Source organism: Mirounga angustirostris, unplaced genomic scaffold (genome assembly GCF_029215605.1).
Source record: "Mirounga angustirostris isolate CCGP_5_RB_7025 unplaced genomic scaffold, mMirAng1.0.hap1 SCAF_15, whole genome shotgun sequence".
Classification (NCBI taxonomy): domain Eukaryota; kingdom Metazoa; phylum Chordata; class Mammalia; order Carnivora; family Phocidae; genus Mirounga; species Mirounga angustirostris.
In genome coordinates this window covers 25,916,911-25,934,299 of record NW_026991723.1, presented here as the reverse complement: position 1 = coordinate 25,934,299, position 17,389 = coordinate 25,916,911, and the positions used below count along the sequence as shown (strand labels likewise).

Below are 17,389 nucleotides of genomic sequence, written 5' to 3'. Positions count from 1 at the left end.
GGAATAGATAATCACAGAAAGAAAATTGGGAGAAAAACGTGCATCTCATTGTCAAGCCACTTAGTTTTAAACTTCAAACCGATCTTATGTGGCCCAGGAAACACTGGAAAGATGTGCAAGGGATTTCTGCACATAGCTCTGCACAACAGTCTCAGATGTTAACATCTTAATCTAAGGAGGAGAAATCTGTGTTCAATAGAGATGAGTCCTGGAGAATTTTTATGCACAGTGAAAAAAAAAAATAAAACTCTACAACGAATATCTATCCAAATCCTGATTTTTCTTTCCCCACTTAATTTCATCAAGTTATTTCAAAAATAACAGATCAGAAAACTGGCTAGCTTTAACTGTGAAATACTGGACCACACAAAGATTTAGATTCTTTTCCAGGAATCCTAGTATTAAATAATTAATTGCCTTAAATCACTTAAGTATCATACCATATACATGACATGCACACACAGATAGATGGAATATCTATTATATAACACACAATATACAGCATACAACATGTGGTATATTGCCTGTATATATATATATATATATATATATATATATATATATATATATATATATACATAGCATATATAAGACATAGAGTGTATGTTAATTAATGTTAATTAATCCTGCAAACATTAATTGAGCAGTGACCAAATAGTAGACACTACAGTAGATGATACAAAAATAAAGAAAATGGAATTCCTTGGCCTAAAATACTGAACCACCCCACAGATGGAGAAAGATGAGCACACCACTTGCACAATAAACAACAGCTAATCCACTTGGTACCAGGCTTTCTTCTAAGCGCTTTGTCCAAATTAGCCCTCTTAAGTTCACAATAACCCTATGAGGAGGGTGCTATTATTGCTCCCACTTTCCTGGCGAGAAAACTGAGGCCCTATGAGCAAAGCAGCTTGCCGGAGGCCCGACAAAGCATGGGCCAGAGCTCAAATTCTGACCCAGGAGCTCGTACTCTGCGGTCACCCTGCCCTGTCACTGTCAGAAGGACAAAATCCCTTCAACTTCACTAGGAAAACCCAGCGAGAACAGGGGAGACTCATCACATTTAGTTCTCTGTGTGCAATCTGCATGAAGCTTCCTCAGATCCCTAAGTGACAACATCGATGACGTCGTTGCAGCAACCCCCAAGACATGTTCAGTTCAGCTTCGGAAGGCACTTCTAAACCCAGCCCTCCAGACTCTGGATCTTCCTCAACCTGGCATCTGGTCTGCCAAGCACTGGTGTCATCTGCCTCCAGAGCTGTAATTACCACCACCAATCTGTATCATCATTTACAACAGCACTCGAAGAGTCTACAGAGCTGAATTTCCATGGCTCTTCTCTCTCCCGCCCTTCCAAGTCTCAGGAAAAGCGCTCGGCACGGACGCCAAACATCGCTTATGGATTTAATCACCCACAAAGCACTGAGCATGCAGGATGCACACAGTGGTGCTGATGAAGACTCCTCCGTTTCTGACTTTAGTCTCTTTTCTCAAAGTTCAGCCTCCAGGCAAGCATAAGCCACACTGGTTTCAGAGTGCACTCGGACACGTAGAACAAGCCTGCCGAATTAACTAACCAAACACCTTCAGGCTCTAAGAGGGTGGGTCTCAAATTCCTTCCCACTGAAACAATAGGATTAATATTAGGATATCAAGTTTGCCAATAAAAACAGGAGGAACTTGGTGATACAAAGAGAAGACATCATCCCCAAAACAAAAGACTGGCTGATTCAATATACCATTCTCTCTGCACATTCAATTTTGAAAAGCATTTGATATTAAAATACTAATAATAACAGAACGGACTAAACTGTTAAAGTGAGCCTTATTTCCTTCCAATGGGTTTATGGCACAGGAACTCTTAAGAGTTTACTCATCTCAGAGTGTTTACAGCAGGCCCCAAGCCACCCTTCCTCTGCTTCGATTTGCCATTTTCCTCCCCGAGGCCTACCCAAGCTCGTTATTACAGTTTGGGAAACAATTTGCTTTGCTAGATGCGAGCTCTCGGGCTGCCATTCACTCAAGCTGCAACTGCATCCAGCCCTACTTAAACGGATGTCAAGTGTCCCTCTTGAACCTCCTTCTGCTTTGCCTTTCGTGATGCATCCTTCTCCAAGAACCGTACCTCAGCGCCACACACCCACGCCACGAGGGGAGTAAAGCCAACCAGAATAACACACACGACGTCTTCCTTGGGAGGAAAAGCCAGGCTGTTGCACTGATAAGCCATGTGCCGTGTCTGCATTCAAACTGCTACTACGGCCTCCGCCTCCAGGAAGGCAAGTCAGACTCCTCTCCGATACCCTTGATCTTCACAAAACAGTTGACGCACTAAAGATACGCCACCAGATAGGGAAAAACCAGTCTGATTTCAAGACTTGACTCTTTTATACGGAAATGTACCGGGTGCTTCATATTTCTAAGGAGCTGAGAGGAAGATTCCATCAGGGCCCCAATTTACCTACCAAGACCTCCTGACTTTTGCCCACTCATGTTACCAGAAACTCAAGAAAGGGGCCACAAAATGATATCAAACAATAGATCATTATTTTCTCCTAGTGAGGGGGAAAGTTTTTAGACCACAACAAATGGCTGAACATCTTGAGGGTTTAGCAGCCAAACGAGCTGTCTAGCTTCTGAGCCTGAAATATAGATATTTTGACAACGTGACATTCTGAAGGATTTGCAGCATTCCGATGGTGCATGGTAGTTATCATGAGAATGGCTCTTTTATCAAAAAAACAAAAAACAAAAAACAAAAAACCAAGAACAAGGATAAAGCAGGCACTGTCAGAAATGGGATGTAAAGTCGAAAGCAGAGAGAAACCCAGGATGTGTCCTAAAACTCTGTCTCTGCTACTTGCTGATTTTGGATCTGCTCACTGACCTCTTCAAAGGGATGGGCGGGGCGGGGGAGGTGAAGGTCAGCGCAGCACTGTGCTTTCTTTACCGCTGGCTTCGGACCCATTTAGATTTATTTACATTCAAACGTGCACACATTTCCCTCCTATAACTCAGAAGCAATCAGCCATAAAATGGCAAGGATCTGCAGTACATTTAAATTAGCAGCAATTTATCTGGAGCAAAAAGGAAAACTGCTGAGTGGAAAGGAAGCGAAAGGAACGGAAGAAAGACGCAGCTGTTTGTCTAAAAAAGCAAGTCTTAACTCATTTGGAGAATTCAAGTAGCGAACTGCCGACTTGGGCGTCCGCGTGGCATGGTGCCACTTTGGAGACCGGATGGTGGCCAGGGTGTCGGTATAGCCGTTGGCTCACCTTCATCAGAGAGCAAAGCAAAGGCTTCTTGAACCTTCCGGAAAATGTCTACTAAGTAAAATCAAAGGATAAATTCCTATGTTCTCATAACATTAGGTGCCTAGAACCCAGCGGGTGCAAAGAGCTTTCCATTGCCCTTTAGACTTGAGCTGGGTGCAATCCTGCTTTATTTCAGCACCGGGGCTTAAACACCCACTGTCCTACTTTGATATTTGTTGAGCATCTAATATAGGTTTGTTGTTACACCAACTATTCCTTGCCATTTGCCTTTTCTATTTTATAGGTGACTCCCTCGACCCGCATGGCCAATGTGATGTGTCCAAGGTCACCCAGGAATGGAGTGAGACAGCCAAAATCTAAACTTGGACTCTCTGGGCCATCAGTCTATCTTGTGAAGTGGCATCGCCTCTTGCACCTCTAGCAGAAATGTCCCAACACATAAGCCAGGTCCTGGCGTGTCCTTCTCTGAGCTCATTCCAGAAGTTGCTTCACCATCCTTTAGACCCCTCTTTCCCTTCCCGGGGACGTGCTTTGTCCACGTGCTATCTCTTGCCCTAATATCCCCTTCTACCCAGCAAGCTCTCCTTATAGAAGCCTTGACCATGCTTGAAGGTCCACGCAAAAGCCATTTCTACGAGCATTTAGTTGACCGGCCTCTTAACCTCTATGACATTCAATTCCATTCATTCACATAGCCTACGTTTGTACCTTTTTAAACTTGCATTTCTTTTCTGTCTTCTTCCCTGCATCCCAGACTATAGGGCGCAGGAGGGCAGAGAGAGCACGTCCAGCCATCCTCTGTGCCAACAATGCCTTGAACAATACCAAGGGCTGAATGCATTTTGAGTTTGAGAACAGTGATGTCTAAACTTTGAGTTTTATGGAAGGACTTTGCTGTACTTGGTAACAGAACCAAAATGGAGGGGGGTGGAGTGCACAACACAAGGTAGGATCTACTATTTCTCCCTGGTAACTGGGCTAATCAACACACTTCAAAGCTTCCTGCAAAAAATCCCGTATTTGCTCAGAAGTATAGTGAAGGTTACCATTAGGCACGTGGACACCCAGTAAGTGCCTCCTGAAGCATTTTGAGCTCCTGGGGAAAAGGTGCTAGACTTATTCTCATTCTTGTGATGATCAAAACAACTGTGGGCATTGGACAAAGTAAACCGCTGTCCATTTGTTCGCTGAAGATGAGCAACTAAAAATAAGGATGATCAGCGAGGCTTTTAAAGCTCTAGTTTGACTTTACAACACGAAGTTGAGTTATGAGCTGAAAGTTAAAGCAGGAAACACAAAGTTCTTGGCAAAACTCGATGGTGTAAGGAAAGCCAAAACTATTGCACAATTAAAACTCAGTGATTTGGGCGCCTGAGTGGCTCAGTCGGTTAAGCGTCTGCCTTCGGCTCAGGTCATGATCCCAGGGTCCTGGGATCGAGTCCCACATCGGGCTCCCTGCTCAGCGGGAAGCCTGCTTCTCTCTCTCCCACTCCCCCTGCTTGTGTTCCCTCTCTCACTGTGTCTCTCTCTGTCAAAAAAATAAATAAAATCTTAAAAAAGAAAAAAAAACAACTCAGTGATTCTAAGGAGGATGTGGTCTGATCAGCAGGGCCTGATGACAAGTGTCCCAGGGCTCAAGTGCTCCCATGTCAGGGACTTCACATGGGATGAGGAACACATCCAAAAAAGATCAATGATATGGCCTCTATCTATGGAATCACCTAAAAACACTATGAGTAGGAAAAAAAAAAAAAAAAAAAAAGATTGAGTTCATGGTTTGAGGGGCCTTAAGATTTAAGCAACCACACTGAGACACCCAAATCAATCTGCTGTTCCCCTGAGGGGTGTGTCTAGCCCTCTGGCTCACTTCAATAAGCATATATTGCAAAATCCATAGGGTAGCTCTTCGTAATAGGAAATGACATCTTCTTAAAGCCATTGTTCCACAATTCTCAGACCAGAGAGGCTTGCCAGTGACTCAAACATTCAGTGCACATGGGCATGGCCCTATAAATCTCCACACCGAAGACCATGTACTCACTGCTGCCAATACACATTTGTGTCCAGATTTGTTTTTGCCAAAACACTCTAGCCAGCAATTCTTCCGAGTCCATGAAGCCAGAGTACTAGAACCTACCATGTCCAAATAGGAGACAAATGTCCTAAAACCTATAACTTAATTAACCTGTAACAACAAACTTGCAAGAACCTCAAACATACCCAGTGGAGGGCTACTTGGCTCTGCTCAAGTGTGGCCGAAACCATGACACACAGACCACGAATACATTTCTAAAAAAGTAAAGTATGCATAAAATAAGCAAGAGGGAACAAGTGTGGTGGGTCGGCCTGAGCTTGTCTGATAATGAGGAGGATGATGGTGGTGGTGGTGGTGAACCTAAGCAGGGGATGGAAGGAGGAGGAGCAGGAAGAGGAGAAGGACTTCAAGCCGAAGGAGTCGCTGTTAATGCAGACAGGAGACCTCAAGCACGTGAAGGGGGTGGTCGCGATTATTGGGGAGTGCAAAGAGAGATCAAAAAGCCGCAGAGCAGGACTCGGAGTGCAAGTCCAAGGTTAAGCTGACCCACAAAGGAAGAGAGTAAGTCAACATCCAACCTGTCCTTTTTTTTCATGAGGCACTCCAAGCACTACTTCAGAGACAAAGTCTGAAGATTGCCCACATGGAGGATGCTCGCTAAGAAGGCAACGCTAAGAAGCGAGTGGCCTGGGCGCCTGGGTGCTCAGTTGGTTAAGTGACTGCCTTCGGCTCAGGTCATGATCCTGGAGTCCCTGGATCGAGTCCCGCATTGGGCTCCCTGCTCGGCAGGGAGCCTGCTTCTCCCTCTGACCCTTCCCCCTCTCATGTGCTCTGTCTCTCTCTCATTCTCTCTGTCCCAAATAAATAAATAAAATCTTTAAAAAAAAAAAAAAAAGGAAGCCAGTGGCCTTTTGTGTGCAGTGTGTCTGCCTAGTGTCCCAAAGCCTGGAGGTCAGAGCCACAATTGCTTGCAATTAAGCAGAGAAGATCAAACAAATTATCTTCACTTGAATAGAGGTACCTTATAAATCTCATCTGCATTTAAATGAGCTCAGGGCACAAGATAATGAAACCCTAAACACCACATGTTCCAGAATGCCAAACAAAGAGAGGTGGGGTTGATAATCCCCACAAACTGACTACACTAGACTGTGAATTACCTAAACCCTCCCCAGGGCAGGAAATGAGCAAGGCCTTTGTTCTGTCCGGTCATGGACCATGGACGTCTTGAAAGACTGGCTGACGTCGGAGAAGCTGCCAAGTGCATTCTGGGAACAGAGTCCTGCTTTGCAAGGAGTCTGGCCCAGGTGGTCACTCCCCAGCCCTGTGATGGCTTCCTCTGTATGTTGCTGCCCATCACCTCCTCCTCACTGTCCCCTGGCCCCACACAATGGCATCACCTCCCACCACCCGGGGTCCTGCCCCCAGGCCACAGATCTGTTTCTCCACACAGAAAGCTTCAAAGAGATTTATCTGGACTCAGCCTTTTCTCCAGAGAAGTCGAGGTGCCCCACCTCAGAGACAAATACAGATTATGGGGTGGGAAGGAGGCCCTGCCCCCAAACATAACTTTTTGCTCTACTGCCTTTTCCCCAGCACACCATTAGCAGAACAACTTCTATCATCTCGTTACTTTGTTAGGACAAGCACTAAAACATGCTTCTCCTCCAAGAGGGGCAATGTTGGGTTGGAAAGAAGATTCATCCTTGCCATTGGCCAGACTACCTGGGACGTTACTTGACACTTACTCTGTAAGACCAAATTTAAAATCCCATATTGGACCCTGCAAAAGCGTATCCAACTCTAACCCCAAAGATTATCCTGCACCCTAGCAAAAGTTATAAGGGAATATCCCGGACCTCCTCATCAGTCTGAACGAGTACCAGCCCATTCACCTCACCAAGAACAGGATTCACCATCCTTCCTCAACAGGGGGAACCCTCAGGGTCTGGTGCCTCAGCTGGTGGCTCTGCACAGCCCTTTCAAGTAGCACGGACCCCATGTCGAGCAGCCTCAGTGAAATGGACAACTCTTACTTTATTCTCAGTAGGAAGCTGGAGAAATGCAAAGTCAACCCTTGCGTCACCCTTGGATGCGTCAGACTGAGGCAGCCCACAGAGCCCCCGACTTGACCTAAGTTAACCCTGTGTTCTAGAAGCCTCTGCTGTTCCTGACATTTTGATCTACTCAAAGAGCTCATTTTGGGACAAGTCCATGCTGTGATGCCATCCAACTATCCTTAGTCACACCTCAGAACATCTTACAGCAGCTGGACACGTGCCGACCTCCATGGTTCTACCTGGCAACACCCTTTTCTGAAAGACGAGGAAAATTCTACTTCAAGTCCCTTCAGAAGCGTCTGGTTTGGGTATAATTTCTCCACGGAGAAAACTCTGGGTTTTAAAGAGAGTGCATTTTTACACACACCAGATTTCACAGTTTATTTTCCTTTTTAAATAAAGTATGTGTGGCCTATATGGCTTACCATATATAACAGCTTGGTTCAGAATTACAGCAACCACACCAAGAATCAACCAGAACCAAGACACTGGGAAAACAGTGTATTCTGGTTGTTGTTGTTTTTAATAAAAATTTAATGTATCCAAACATCTGACATTATTTTAAGAAATGCTTTCCAAATTTACAGGAAGTTCTTCGCTAAATCGAAGTGATTAAAAGGGAAAGGCTATTTACCTTGTAACTCTACACACATTCTTAGTTTAAAACAGAAATCAGCATCTACGTGAGCATAAGGGGCATTCAAACACATGTGATGGACCAATGCATTGCCTTATGTGAAAGCAGTAAACATTTTTCAATGTCACACAGATGAAAGGACACAGTATAATTACATGTGCATAGCAGGGAAGGCTGGATTATAAATTAGTCTTTTTTGTTTTTTTCATTCTTCATAATGATGGCCTTTTACCATCCACCATTTAACTATACAAGATCCTGGACCTTTACTTCCAGCTACCATTGGAACAAGAATTTTAATAAGTACGGTTACCCCACATGTTTATCTTCTTTGACAATTGTGTGCTAGTGGATTCATTTCCACAGTGAAGCCTGAAAGGAAGCTGGCTTGGCTGGTTAGACAGCAAGAAGCAGCCTAAAGCCAGACAGACCTGAGTTTGGATCCTGCCCCTCCCCTTCCTTAGCTGTGCAACTCTGGCCAAGTCAGGAGACTTCTCTGAATCTCAGTTACCCAACACTAGTTACAGATGAAATAATTCTAACATAGTGGGACGACTAGAATATGAGTACCTAATACTGTCCATGCTACATACAAGTTCCTCAGCTCAGGGTAGTTGCTCAAATTATGACTCTTAACATCTAGACAAAGTGCCAAGACTTAGAATTTCCAAAGTATCCTACTGGCTTAAAAAAAAAAACTACAGTTGAAATGACCCTCTCATTGAAGACAGTCCTAGGTTTTATCAAGTATGTATTATTTACCAAAAATATGTTCGGGATGATAGACTGCTAACCCAAAATGTTCTAGATTTGAATATGACATGTTTCCCCTTTAAAAGCCCAGTTGGTGTACTTTACTGATTGCAAGTTATGCCCCCAATCTGTGTGGCTGTGATTTGTTTTTGTTTGTTTCTTTTCGGTTTTGGTTTTTCAGTCTGCTACAGCAGAATTGGGGGCAAAGAACATTAAAGCTAAGTGCCAACCAGAAATGAAGAGACACCGTTTCCTAAAATATTATTAAACAACATAAGCAAGAGAAATAGGACAATTTATAAAAATCTGGTTTCCGTATACCTTTCCAGGTATATATAAATCATATTTCACACGCTTCTTTTGGGAAGGAGGCTATCATTTGCTTATTGTGAAGTGAAAAGGAGGCTAGTGCTTCCATTTTACAGATGAAACATTTAGGTAGAAGGGGGTTAAATGATCCTATTTCATCTGACTTAAATATATGTTTCATTCATTCATCAATCACACGGTAATAAACCAACTCCCATCATGATGACAGGACACCAAATGTCTTTTTAAAAATTATCTCGTGTAATTCAGCTTAGCGCTCTAGGACAGAAAATTCTCTGGCTTCCTTTCCAAAGCAAGGACTTCAGTTATCCACCAAGACATAAATGCTTCAAAAACCAAAGGGACTTTAAAACAGATGACCCCTAAGTGGCCGGTTAGCTCAGTTGGTTAGAGCCTGGTGCTGATAAAATAGATGACCCCTTGCTCCCCCCACCACTGGGGTGTTGCTGGGATGCCCTCTCCCTACTCATTGGAATAATCCTGCCTTTGTGCCTTCCAGATTTCCAAGCACGGGCCTGAGCAGTGAGCTCCAACCTTGCACACGGCTCAGCGGCCATGGCAGATCATTACCTTCAACTGTATTTTCAATGATAGGCCTAAATATACTCTTTTATGAGCTATGAGGTACAATCTCACAGAGGAACTTTGCTCAAAAAGTCCATCTTCACATGCCTAGAATAGTGGCGTCCTCTCCATTGGAGCCCTGGGGGTGCTGGCCATGTGCCGGGTCATGCCCTTCCCAGCAGGAAAGATGTCTTTCCAGGCCAAAATGGTGGCTGGGGCTGGTGATACCACTCTGAGCCTGAAAGCTGGCCAGTGCCAGAGATTTCACAGCCACGGTAGAAAATGTCTGAGAAGCTTCAGTTCCCATTCCAGAACCACAAAGAAAGTTTTTACCTCCATCCACAGCTGTAGGAATCCACAGTTCCTAAGTGGGGAGTACACATAGATGATAAATACGAAGCCACATCCTGGATTGTCCTAGACACCCGAACTTGCTGCCCGGAGACCAGGAAGGAGCCTCTCAGCAACATGTTCTTCTAGACCCAGCATTACTTCGGAGACATTGCCTAGTTTCCTCCTTTCTAGCATCTTCCAGCAGCAGCTAAATGAACCAAACCCTAACTAAATTTAACAGGCTAATTGCACCTAAATTACAGTCACAAAGCCCCTTCAGAAGATTCAGTCAATTTCTTGAGGGAGAAAGTAAATGTTTTACTATATAATTATAAACTTAATTAACATAAAATAAATTAATTAGGGACTTGTGCTGGTAATGAACACCATGGTTTAGCTGTTTATTGCTGTAGTTTCCAGAGGAAGATAAACCTTGAGAAGAGGACTAACTTTGACCTCAAATCTAATTCCATCTCACCTCTCCCACCCCATTGAACTTCCAGGTTAGCCTCAGTGACATGGCATCTAAAATCCTACAGAATTCCAATGGAGACGGTTTCTGGGCTAATCTCTAGGAAAAAACAAAAAAACAAAAAAAAACCCCATCCCATCCCAAACCATCACAGCTACAATAGTTCTGAGCTGGCAGCTCACGAAAATAACAGATGATTTTCCAAAGCAATGGTTTTCTGTCCCGGAGTCTAATGACAAAACTCACCTAGAGCCGAAACAACCATCTGCCACACACTGTTCCACATGGTTTGTTTGCTTGTTTTTTTTTTTAATTCTGAGAAAGAATTCAAAATTGGTACTGGCAAAGAAGGATGATTTCACAAAAATGACCCAGTTTCCAACCTGTATTTTCTCAACTGTTGTCCTACATTTTTTTTTTTAATCTGACAAAGGAGAGGAAGCTGAGAAAAAGAGCCTCTGAGGATGATCTCAATGGCATGGAGTAGGTTTGGGGTAAATGAAAAAAGTCTTGTGGTAATTTTCAGAAGTGTCCATCATTTCTAGGAACCACAATGTGTCTCTCTCATACTTGTTTTCCCCTACACTGCAGTGTGGCTGGAGGCCAGTCATACCCACTGGGAGGTAGAAAGAAGAGCGGTCGAGAGCGTGGGCTCTGATGCTAGAATGTGCCATGTGTGTGAGGTCAGGCAAGCTGCCTCAGCGTCCTCATCTGTGAAATGGGGCTAATGATAGTACTTAATTCAGGGCTTCTGTGCAGAGTAAATAAACTAATACATATCACGTGTTTAGAGGTATGTCTGGCACACAACACATGTTCAATAAATATTCGTTATTTCCATTATCTTCAGATGCTAGCACTCAGCTTTCGTCCCTTTGAAATAGCTCATGTTTTATGTTCAAAAAGAGTTGTAAATGTTTAACGTACAGGTCTAATTTGTTGGACACACTGGTCCACACGTACACCAAATGGGAAAGAATTCAGGGCTGAGGCTGTGAATACAGAGAATCCTCTTGTTCTGATAAGATATGATCTCTCTCACCACTGAATCGACAACTTTGGTGAAGAAAGGAAACTCTAAGACCCTAACCCTGGACCACGTACCCAGCCAGTCTCAACCTCTCACTGAGAAACAAGGAAGATAAGTTTCTGAGAGCTTGAGGAGCTTGCTCAACGGCACAGAGCCAGCAAAGGGCAAACTCAAGACCCTTGTTAGTGTGTTGGCTACAGACTCCGAGCTGGAACGAAACGTCAACATGGCAAGAGTTCTCTCATGACAGGCGGAAGCCAAAGACAGAAATGGAACCAGTTGTTTTTTTGATACAAAAATAACCATCCTGATGCCTCTGGTCTGGGAGTTCTGAATTCACATCTGCTAAATTATCCACATATTTTACTTTCTTGTATTTTTACCCGAAACTTGACTTCCACATGGTGGAGGGAAGTGGAACCCGGTCCCTGTGTTCAGCTATCACGGAATCACCCAGGACTGATTTCTACAGGGGCTGGCAAACGTTTCCTGTGAAGGGCTGAACAGTAAATATTTTTGACTTTGCAGACCATACGGTCTCTGTCACAACTACTCACTCCACCACTATAACATGAAAGCAGCCATACAGTATGTAAAGAACGAGAGCTGGCTGTGTTCCAATAAAACTTTATTTATAAAAACAGAAAGCAGGTCACACTTGGGCTATAGTATACTGACCTCCGATTAATGCAAACACCTGCCTGATGTTGTTTTTACCTTATCTCTTTTACTTTTTCCCACCTTAAGCTACCTCCTTAAAATGAACATTCGTACTGTTTCAGTATTCTTACGAGGATATGATCAACACGCAATAGAATCTAATTTATTGTATACTAGGAAGAAAAGCAAGCATGAATTTATGAAAACTCTAAATTATGAAATATGTTTAAAGAAATACACTTTTATTACTTTCATATACATATAGGAGTCGAAATTAAGCCAATAAATCATTTCCAGCATGTTTTGGCAAGTAGGGGGTAATTCAGCCTTACCCAAAAGAAGAAATTTAAATTACATAATTCATCAACTGTTTTCATGAGATTTCTTCCAAAGGACTTCAAAAGTTTGTTCCCTAAGACGATGGAATAGGATTCCTACTGCCTCCATGTTGTTTCCACTATTAATTGATTTGGGAATTCCTTTGTTCAGAGAAGATGCCCAAATACTCCACCAAACCAATTCCTCAGTAAATTACTTATTTGAATCAGCAAGAGTTTTTAACTTCCAGAAAAGCTGGATAAATTGTAATCCTATGACATCATAGACTCATACCATCTATGAAACACTGAATTACTGCTCTCTCTTTAAGGGCCTCTATCTGACCATTAGTAGACTATGGTTTGCGTATTCAAAATCCATTCCCAAACCCCTTTTCCCTTGCTTTCCACTACTTTGAGGGAGAAAAGCCAGTTTACGTGATTTCCCAGTATCCCTCGAAGCTAAAGATGGCCATAATTCTTTGCCACTGAGTTATAGCTAGCAGTCCAGGGCAGGCGGGGTCCTCTCTTCCCGAATTAAAAGGCAAAGCTTCATTAGAAGAAAACCTCATGGCCCTTCCTCCTTCTATCTACTTGGAATATAGATGTGACATCTGGAAGACATACAGCCATCTTGAGACCACAGAGACATGAACATGAGGAAGAGGCCTACCTGCTAGGGACAGCAGAAGGGCAAGGTGCAAAGAGCCAGAGTGTCCCTGCCCCCATCATTAATCCGCCATAAGCCTTGGACCCAGAACTCTCGCTGTGGGAAACAAACTTATGTTTCAGTGATTGTTTCTGTTGGTTAAGTGTAGCCAATGCAATCCTAAGTGACACAATTCAAGGAGGCTTTGGGCTTCTGTCTGTTATTCTGGGGGCCGGAGAGAGGGAGAGAGGAAGGAAGAGAGGGAGAGGTTGAGGGCTAGAATGGCTCTAAACCAGCACCAAAGAAAAGGAATCAGCTCTCAAGTGACACTGTGGCATCTGTGTGCACGTGGAACTCTGAAACAGCCCAGATTACAATAATGGGCTGGGTAGGGGACCAGCGCAGAAACGCACCAAGGATGGCCATGCTGCTGCCTCCACCTTTACCATGCCTTTGAGAGGGTCACAGAAGTGACCCCAAGAGAGGGAAGGTGCACTCAGTTGCATGAGCAAGGAACTGAAGAGACTCTAAGGGTCCAGGAGAAGAGACCCAAGCAGAGAAAAGATGGAGCCTGAGTATATCACTCCGGGAATCAGACACGAGGAGGAGGCACCATGGCCAAACAGCCTTGAGGTGGAACCCCAAAGGTTAGGGAGAACCAATAGAACCCCCTTGACATCTGAGGACCTGAGAGTTGGGCTGTAGCTGCTTCCGCCAAAACCTTCAGGAAGCAGCTGCACCACCTATGTCCCATCTTCTCAGAGAGCTTGACCTGGACCCTCACAGGACCCTCTGGGCTTCCCAAGAGCCCAGAGCATGGAGCGAGAACACCCACAAGTGCCTCTGTGCTCAAGAGGGACACAGAAGGGGCCAAGACTGTCACTGGGCATGAAGGCAGCTGTTGAAACAAGGGGGACACAGAATGAACCCTGTGGACTTGATGCTGGGAGCCCCAGCAGGCCTGAGAACATCAGCAGTGGAGACACACAATGGGGGCCAACTCCCAAGACCAAAGGGCAGATCCCTACACTTGCTGAGTTTACCCGAAGTGACAACATTGAGAGGAAAACAGAGACCGTATGTGTTAGACTAGGTAAGAGTTTTAACGTTTCCTCCAAGTTTCACCAGATTGTGCTTCTATCTACCCATATTCCCTTACTGAGACACAGCAAGATGGAAACATGCCCAAAAAAGGGGAGAGGCCCGTGTTTCAGATCCAGACACGGAGAAAAGGAATCCAAGCCCGTGTAACACTAGAGTCAACCTCTAAAGTCTCTTCATAGCCAAGAACTTCCCTCCCTGGATGATACTGGCCACTGCCATAATTTCAATTTGTGAAAGAGGGAAGACAGAGAGTAACTCACCTCTTCCCCTGTCCGATTGTGTAAGGCCCTTTGTGTACATTAACACATGTAAAGCGTGACTTATCCTCATAGCAAAGATGAGAAAACCGGGAAAATAAGTAACTTCCCCAACAGCCAATAAAACAGAGCTATATCCAGCCTCAAGGAGTACTGCATTGTTTTGTTGGTTTTTGTTGGTTTGGGGGTTTATTTTTGCTGTGTAATTCTGATCACCAGTCTGAACTGCCTTGTTGACCTGTTTACTCTCTCTCCTCCTCCCAGAGAGGAAATGAAAGAGCCATCAGTGGCCTTCGCCCCGTCCCATAAACAAAGGCACCAATGGCAACGTTCAAGGGCACCCCCATTTTCAGGCGATGCCTCATTCTCATTTCTAGACAACTCCTCCCTAACCTCCGTTCTTGTAATTTGATATTTTCACAGGTACAATGTCCTCTCTAAACATGTGGTGTATCTACTGCCAAATGCTATAGACGAAGGCTGAAGTATTCCTACATGTAGACACTGTCAGCCCCCTAATAGACACACGCGTCAACACCCGAGACCCCAAGTCTCCCTGCTGAATCTGCATCACTGGACACAAAAAGAAGATGGCATGCGCTTGGGTGGAGTCAACTGGCTTGTCTGGAACGTCCTCATGTTCCAAAGCAGGGACCAGCATACTCTTTCGGTAACGGACCAGGTAGTAAAGTTTCCCAGTGCTGCCATCTACACAGTCTCCCTCCAAAGCAATCACTCCCGACCCTGCTCTTTCATTGGGAGAGCAGCCACGGACAACGCCAGACAAATGGAGGTGGCTATAATCCAATCAGACTTTATTAACAAAACCAGATTTGGCACACAGGTCCGTGGACCCCTATTCTGTAGTCGTTGTTATGAGAGGTAACATGAGGGCTAGTTGTTCTTCCCTCCTTCTGAAACAGAACAAAATAGAAATTCCTTCCCATTGAAAGATCTCAAAATATAGGATAAGCTTATCCATGCTGCACATCAAATGCCTTGTGGGGGGAAAAATGCAAAACCGTGTTTCATAAAATTATCATCTGTGTTTGCGACTGGGGGAACCAATGCTGAGGGCAGGCAGATGTGCCTGAGGCAGCACAGCGTTTATGGGACGCAGCTGGGAGAAGGTTGCTGGTGGCCACAGTCACCATCCCCAACGTCACCAGAGGAGAAATGCTGCCTCTCCATTAGTAATGCAGAATAGTAGTATTTTCATTATGACTCACGCTCTGCAATTTGGGTCATGCCTACAGCAATCAATAAAATCCTCCACTTAGATTCTCCATGGCTAATTTGATGCCCCGCCACCCCTAAACTGGGGGATTTTTTTTTTTAAGTTGTTTTCAATTAAGCCAATTTGTCGCAGACACCCTCTTCTCGATAGGGTATTTTCGCCCAATATCGCCTTTGTTTTGAAAATAGCAAAGGGGGTGAAATGCATGCACAAGTATTAGGCTCAAACCACTACAGTTCGTCCAAGGAGTGACTGTCAATAGAAAAGAGACCTCTCAGCAATCTCTTTCTCTCTCTCTCTCTCTCACACACACACACCCCCCCCAGCTGTCTGCCTTCACTGTCTCACCGTGTGTATTCTGCTCACACCCTCGAGGGACTGAAATGTTAGACACTCATGGGGGTGTGCTCACAGGGACAACATCACACACTATTAAGTGTCCACGACATGATGGCCACCGTGGGAAGCATCCTCGTGACGTTTTTTTGTTTTTTGTTTTTTTAAGATTTTATTTATTTATTTATTTGACAGAGAGATAGAGAAAGAGCACAAGTAGGCACAGCAGCCAGGAGAGGGAGAAGCAGACTCTCTGCTGAGCAGGGAGCCCGACGCGGGGCTCGATCCCAGGACCCTGGGATCATGACCTGAGCTGAAGGCAGCCACTTACCCAAGTGAGCCACCCAGGTGCCCCCCTCATGACGTTTCTGCTCCCCCAGTTTACAGATGAGGAAATGGAGGCTCAGGGGAGTTATCTGCTATCTATTTTACAGGGAGGCTGTGGAACACTGAGGTCAAAGATAGCTCAGAGTTTAAATCTCCACCCTACTAACTTGTGACCTTGAACAACTTTCTTAACCCTGGGTAAGGTTAGATGTTCTCATTTGTAAATAGTGATAATTAGGTCTTCTTTAAAACTGTGTTGAAAGAATCAAACGAGATAACATCTGTAAAACTCTAATGTAATGCCTTAGTACCTGGATTAGTCCGAACCATAGGAAACCGCCTGTATTTAACCACTGTCTTAGCCTAGAAAAATCATCATTTCACATGGCTCAAACTAATAATTGCTCAGCAAATGATACTGTTAGTAGTGCTGTTATCATTGCCCACGGACAGCAGTAAGTGACAAGGAGGAGATTTTAATCTGAATTTAACTGACGGCAAAAGCCAGTGCTTTTTCTACTGAATTAGTGACCTTCAAAGAAATCCAATGATATTTTTTACTTAGAGTTCCGATAATAAACTGAAACTGACATCAGGGAGCGAGTAAGTGACAAGAACAACACCAGTATTTTTTTTTTTTCTTATTTTACTAGCAGCATTTTATGAACAGGACAAAATCCATCTCATAATCAGTGCAGTGTATCCAAAATTTGTATGAAGTGTATTAACCAAATGTCAGTTGAATAAAAATGTGAACTGTCTCTCTTCTTTAATGTATGAAGGGTCATGATCTACTGAAAACTGGGACCTGCCTCATTAAACAGTTATAATTAACTCTGCTCATGATATTCCACCATGGAATTGCTGTTGTGGTTCATAGTTAAAATGAGGAAGGTAAGCCAGCAGCATTCAATGAAAGAACAATCAGGTTTTCTCTTTCAAATTCCATGATGGGAACTGGGAGTAAAAATAACTTTTCTCTTCCCAGGCTGGGGAACCGTAGGGTAAAG

General features: G+C 44.1%; 1 protein-coding gene across 3 annotated transcripts in view; it reads right to left on the bottom strand.

Moving 5' to 3' along the window:
• NTRK2 (neurotrophic receptor tyrosine kinase 2) overlaps positions 1–17,389 on the bottom strand; it is a 133,750-nt gene that overhangs the window by 3,423 nt on the left and 112,938 nt on the right. The gene's annotated exons all lie outside the window — the stretch shown is intronic.